Here is a 7,195-nt window from a genome sequence, read left to right on the forward strand (position 1 = left end):
TGGTACATTGTTCGATTTCAAGCCATGAGAGTTCCAAAAGAACCAGATGTCACAAAAGTGATTAAAAGATATTTACAAGTGAAGGCAAAGATGCAGGAAAGCGAGAATGAAAATGGGAAATGCCAAATTTGCGTTGATAGATAGTACAAGAGGCACCTGTTTACCAGGTTTTCACTTGCTTGGCAAAGATCCTTTTTTTGTTTACCAAGGTGCCTGTTTACCAGGTTTTCACCTAGGCATTCTCTCTCTCTCTCTCTCTTTGATTTTTTTTTTTCCAGGACTTTTTAGTTGTACAGTTTGCTGGAGCAAAGAATAATAAGAGAAGAATTTCTTCAAGTGGATTGTTTTGATCGGTTCATGGATTTGTTCTCCTTCCTATGTTGAGAGTTGATAGGCACTAGTACCAAAGATTGCAGTAACAATGTAGGGACCCATCCAGTTGGGTTCAAACTTCCCTCTGTTGTCTCGAAACTATTGATTTTTAGGATTTTCTCTTAAAACAAGGTCACCAACCTAAAATTCTCTTTGTCTAACTTTCTTGTTATAACCTCTAGACATTCTCTTTTGTTACGCTCTCAGATGATCAAACGCCACTTGTCGACGTTCATCCAACAACTCGAGTTCTTGCAATCTAGATATTCTGTAGTCTTCATCAGTAACAAGACCTTGCAAAGAAACTCTCAAAGAAGGTATTTACACCTCAATAGGAAAGATTCCTTCGGATCTATACACCAAAGAATAAGGTGTAGCCCCAGTAGGTGTTCTGATACTTGTTTTATAAGCCCATAGTGCAGGATTGAGCTACAGATGCCAATCTTTTCCAGATTTGTTTACCATTATGTGCAAGATAGTCAACAGATTTTTGTTAGATGCTTCAGCTTGTCCATTACCTTGAGGGTAGTATATGGATGACCAGTGCTGTTTGATTTTGAACTTTTCACAAAGCTCATCTAGAACTTTGTTTTTGAACTTCCCTCCATTGTTAGTCACAATTGAAGAAGGTATCCCATACCTGCAGATGATATAGTTAAGGATGAACAGAGCTACTTGTTTACGAGTTGCTTTGATTAGCAAAACCACTTCAAACCACTTAGTGAAGTACTCAGTGGCAGTTATGATAAAATTGTGTCTATTAGATGATGCAGGATAGATTTGGCCTATGGGGTCAAACACCTATTGTTGAAAAGGCTAATGTGTGATGAAAGGTATTAGATCCCTTGCTGGAGCATGTATGAGACTTCCATGTATTTGACACTTCTCACAAGTTTCAGCAAAATTTATAGCATCTTTCTCCATATTTGGCCAGCAATAGCCAACCCTAAGCAGTTTTTGAGCTAAAGTTAGACCGTTTGAAAGAGATCCACAAATACAATCATGGACTTCAGATAACACGTGTTAAGATTCTTCAGTTTCTAGACACCTAAGAAAAGTACTATCCAAACCTCACCTATACAAATCGTTAGCGATGATGACATACCATGAAGCGTTTCAGATTAGGTTCCTTTTCTCATTACGAGTAAGATTAGTAGGGATAATTTTGTCATGCAAGTAAGAGCAAATATGGCTATAGTGAGATGAATCATGTCCAATGATAGAACAGACCATCTAGGACTCAGGGGAATCATAAGAGAGATAATGTAACTCTTCCACCAAGAATTCATAGTGGAACTTAGATTCTTGTAGTTGTGGTATAGACGCCAAGGTAGCCATAGCATCTGCTGCTCTGTTTGCTGATCTAGGAATCTGCTAAAATGATATGAAGGTAAAGTATTTCTTGAGGTCATCAACCATTCTTTTATAGGGCATCCATTTCTCATCTTGAGTTTGATATACATCATTGATTTGGTTGATAATCACCTGAGAGTCTCCATAGATGTGTAACTCAACAACCTTCCATTCAATAACTAGCTTGATTCCATTTACCAAATCTTCATATTCTGCAATATTGTTTGTGCATGGAAAGAGAATTTTGTAAGCCTTTGGGATTAAATATCTTTGAGGAGTGATAAAAAGTATTCTAGCACGAGAACCTTGTTGAGTGAAATACCCATCAAAGAACATTTTCCATGATTGTTGAGTAAGGTGCATGATGGATTCATCCAGAAATTCTATGTGCAAAGGTTGATTGTCTTCAAGCGGAGCATCAAAAATTTGATTTGCAATGACCTTTCCTTTGTTAGTATATCAAATTCTATAAGAACCATGACCCATTTTGCCAATCTTCCTATAAGTGTTACTTTGCTGAGAAGGCATTTGAGCGGATCAATCTTAGCCATCAGCTTGATAGAATGTGCTAGCATGTAGTGTCTTAATTTTTGTGATGTAAAGACCGATGTTAAACAAGCTTTTTCTATGATAGTATAGTTCATCTCATAGGACACCAAGGTCCTGCTAATATAATATATAGCTCTTTCCTTTTTATTCTCATCCTGTTGTGCCAAAAGTGCCCCCAATGATGTATCAATAGCTAATATATAGAGAATCAATGGCTTGCCTTAAACTGGTGGCATCAATATAGGTGGAATAGAAAGATAATCCTTGATTTTCTTTAGATGTTGTTCATAATATTTATCCCAGTTGTATATAAATCCTTTCCATAATGCCTTTGTGAATGGTTGAGCCTTATTTGCTAGCTAAGAAATAAAGCGTCTTATTGATTGGAGATGCCCTTGTAAACTTCTCATTTGACTGACATTCTTTGGACGTGGCATTTCCATGATAGCCTTAAATTTTTATGGATCCACTTCAATTCCTTTCGTTGAAACAATGTATCCTAGGAGCTTACCAAATGTAACCCCAAATGCACATTTCTTAGGATTTAATCTAAGTTTGAATATTTCCATCTTGTCTAATATTGGACCTAGTTTTGATAGATGTGTTGATCTTTTCATAGATTTAACTAGAGTATCGTCAACATAATCCTCCATGTTTTTGTGCATCATATCATGAAAAATTGTTGTTACAACTCTTTGATAAGTAGCTCCTGCATTCTTTAAACTGAAGGGCATTACATTCCAGCAGAAAGTTCCCCATGCACAGGTGAATGTTGTTTTCTGTTGATCCTCAAGTGCACTTTTGATTTGATTGTATCCAGAAAAACCATCCATTAAAGAGTACATTTCATAGCCAACAGTCATGTCCGCAATCATGTCTATGTTGGGTAGTGGAAAATCATCCTTTGGACAAGCTTTGTTTAAATCTCTGAAATCTGTGCAAACACGTATTGATTTGTTAGGTTTGGAAATAGGTACAATATTAGATATCCACTCGACATAATCAATTGTCTGATGAATCCAACTTTTAGTACTTTTTCTAGCTCACCCTTAACAAGTAATGCAACACGAGGATGCATTTTTTCAAAGTTTTTGCTTAACAGGTTTAACTTTGGGAGTGATAGAGAGATGATGCATTATGAGGTCAAGATCTAGATCTGACATATCAGCATACGTCCATGCAAAATTGATCTTCTTTTTTGTGAAGAAATCAACAAATTCTTTTAGTTCTTCGACTGACAAGGATTGAGCTACATGTATTGTGTGTTGAGCTTCTTCTGTACCAATGTTTATTAGTTGTGTAGGTTCAATTAGCACTGATGATCACTCTTGAAAGTGATCAGGAAAAATGTCAAGTATCTCGCCTTCAGGTGCCTCAGAGAGGTTTTCACTGTTAGGTACGTCCTTTATTTTTACTATTTTTTATTCTGACACTGCTACAATGAGGTTTTCGCCATCAAAACTCTTTTTTTTTTTTTGTGACCAAGATACTTGACATCCGCTAGTGTCATGTTCTCACTTTGTTCACTGGTGGAAGAGTCTATTTGTTCAACTGCATTAAGATAATAGGCTAATGTATAGTCATTGGCAAAGGTAGGTATATTCAAAGGTTGATCTTGGAGAGTACAGTCAATAAGCTCAGGATGTACCAGGGATAAAGATTTAATAGGTTCAAAGGAATTCACGGTATTATCATCACAACCTCGGACTGACAAGTCAAGTTCTAGAAGACTACCTTGCGTAAGAGTCTCGAGACCAGGAAGAGTTAGAACATGATTATCAAAGTTTACGTTACTATTTAGGGAACCTAACCCAACAAACCTACCACTAGCATCATCCTCTACTTCAGACTGGACTACATATCGTGGTTCGACAATAACAGGTTCAACAGACAAAGTTTCGACATCCATGACAAAGTAGTCATAGTTTGGTGTCAAGTAGGTAAGGTCATAAATAGAGCTTATGTCAGAGTGATTAGAGTCAGAAGATGAAGCCTCTGAATCTTCTTCAAGTGGCTTAGTGAAAGCATGTATAGTATCAATATCTACATATTTGATGCTGCAAGTTCCTTCGTAATTTGGTTCTCTGAACACTTGTATTTGACATACCTGTTGACATAACCTTGACAACTCTGTTAATCTTTGTCATCTTTTCCATTCACCTTCCTCTGGACTAATGACTGGACCTGCTTTTGTAGCCTCCACTTCTTCATTTGTAGTTCCATACCTGATTGGCTCTATCTCATTAGAGGGAGATATAGTAGGTAAAGAATTTTCCTGTCCTCTTTCTTCTTTCAACTATTGTTCGTAGTCTTCTTGTCTTTTTAGTATGATTTCCTCTATTTCCTTTTGTAGTTTTAAGCGCACTATCTCTTGTGCTTCATCTATGATATCACTAGGTTCTTCATGAGTTTCTTCAGTAGATGCATATGAGAGAGGATCTGGACCCCATTCATACTCATTCAAGTCAGTTTCTAAATTATCTATTTGCATTCTACCTGTGTATGTGACTAGAATGTTCAGTGGTGCAAACAACTCTTTAATTCTTTCCATTTCTTCTTTCATATCTTTTGGGATTTCTACTCCTTGTAGTGTTATTACTGATATAGTCGGAACTTGATTACAAGCTACTTCTTCTCTCTTGATTGCCAATTCTTCTTGTTCTTTTTCATACTCTCTTTTTCATACTCTTACTAAGTGTGCTGAGTATTTACTTCTGGTGATGTTGAAGGTAGTATCTTTTTCCTCCATTTAGACTGATGATGAGAAGTATGTTTTTGATTTGATGACTCCTTTAAATGGTATCCAAGTCTAGATTTATCATTTGTAGACTTAGTTTGTAGTTGAATAGGTTCAACAATACCTTCTTGACACTTGCCCAAAGGATTGATACCTAAATATCTTGTGTCTTGAATCATCTTATAGCCTAGACCATATTATTCAGTGGAAATCTCAGTGTTGCACTTCTTTGTTTTCACTATCTTCTTTGAAAAGCCATTTGAGAATAGCCTCCTCTTCTGTTTCATTTGCAAGGGAAGTAGAGGATTGTATAAAAATACCATCATAAATGACATTTGGAGATGAAGTTTGTGGCTTCATAGCCTCTGATGGTTTTCTAGATTGTCTTGGCGATGGAGGAAGAGACATTAGTGAAAGTATAGGTTCTATCTTGTATCCATCCATGCAGTGTCTGTGATTTTCAATTTCTTTTCTAGATCTTTCATCAAATTTTTTGAACTTTCAGTTACAGAGGCTGCTCTGTTATGAGGAACAAAGATATCAATACACTATTTTAATGCACTACAGGTGTAACTTGTATCAGCAGGAATACTGACTTCAACTCCATTATAAGGAAATTTCAAGCACTGATGATAGGTAGATGGTACTGCTTGTATTTCGTGAATCCATGGCCTACCCAACAAGATGTCTTGCAAATGCTGATGGAAACTTTGTAAAGCTATAGGGAAATTGAGCAGTTGTGTCTCTTTCATATCCTTTCTCATTTCATAATTATAGAAACTCACTACATCAATTTTGCTATGCTAATAGGACACCAACCTTTTCTTGTTGAACCTTTCCATTTCTAACGATAGAACGTGAATACACAACATATCCCTTATAGCATCGACACTTATGACAACCTTGAGGTGCTCACCTTGGATAATACCCAAATTTGGGTCAAAATTCTTGACACAAGCATCTATAAGCTTTGGGAAAGGGTGCACCATTGGGACCAAATATTGCGGCAATGTCAAATTCAAAACCCTAACTATTCCTAGTCCTTTTCTGCAATTTCTTTAACATTCTTGCACAAGCCCCCTCTCGAAGGCTCTTTGTGTTGGAATGCAGTTTTAGGTCATGAATTTTGTCAACATCGTTCACCACTAAGGCTGAATTTCTATATATTGCCTTTGTAAGGGCCTTGGTATTTTCCCAAACTAGTTTCTCTAGCATTTGAGCAGAAGTGTAAGACACCTCTCCAAAAATATCCTCAAAGAAGATGAGGCAGATGCTCCTGCAGTGCCGCCACTAGTCGAAGTTCCTTTTGTTTCCATATTGCAAATCTATTTTCAAATAGATTAAAATTTTGCTTAGCTCTTTTGCTTCTTGTTAGACCTTGAAAATCTGTATTGTTGTGTTCTGAATCCTTTCACTTTGCACTTAGTCTTTCTTCTATAGGCTTAGTGTTTCTTTGCCTTTTGTTTTCACTTTGAGATAACCAAGGTGGTTTAAGTGCTTTAATCCATGCATGTTGTTAGCTAATTAATTCATGCGAAATTAATTCTATACTCCAGAAAGGACGCCACCTCATCATGGGTGAGTAATCACTACACTTCATCAAGTTGGCTTTTAGGAACTTGAGCCTCAAAGGTAAAGTATGGATTTACCCACTTGTGCCCGTAATAAAATCTACTTGGAAGGTGATTGTACATGAGAATTCATGATGATATTTCTCAAATGGAGCGCTTCCTTATGGCCGAACACTTGGCATCTAGCTGGATGATTCACATATTCTAAGTTTGCCACCATTAACTGACCGCTTTTAAACATTTTTATTTTGCATGTTGGATGCTTTATTTGGTCATATTCTCAAATCACCATTCAGATGGGCATCATGTCCCACTTGAAAATTTTCACACCTGGCTTGGTTTATAAATTGGGCAAAGGCTAAAGCAACATGTCCAAAACATAGTAATCTTTTTATCTTAAGAAGGTGATTGTGGATACTCCTATTAGGCTAGTGAGTTGAAAACTGCAGTTAGATTTTCTAGGGGAAGTCACTAATAACAAACTAATGTGCATGATTAATATTAAGCATACTATAGCCATTATTTCCCTAGAATGGGTACTGGGTCTAGACTTTGTCATCGAGGTAGATAGGTATAAGGTAAACACAGATGTTGTGTCTCACTTTGTGGCCTC

Source organism: Cryptomeria japonica, chromosome 6, assembly GCF_030272615.1.
Source record: "Cryptomeria japonica chromosome 6, Sugi_1.0, whole genome shotgun sequence".
In the NCBI taxonomy this organism is placed as follows: domain Eukaryota; kingdom Viridiplantae; phylum Streptophyta; class Pinopsida; order Cupressales; family Cupressaceae; genus Cryptomeria; species Cryptomeria japonica.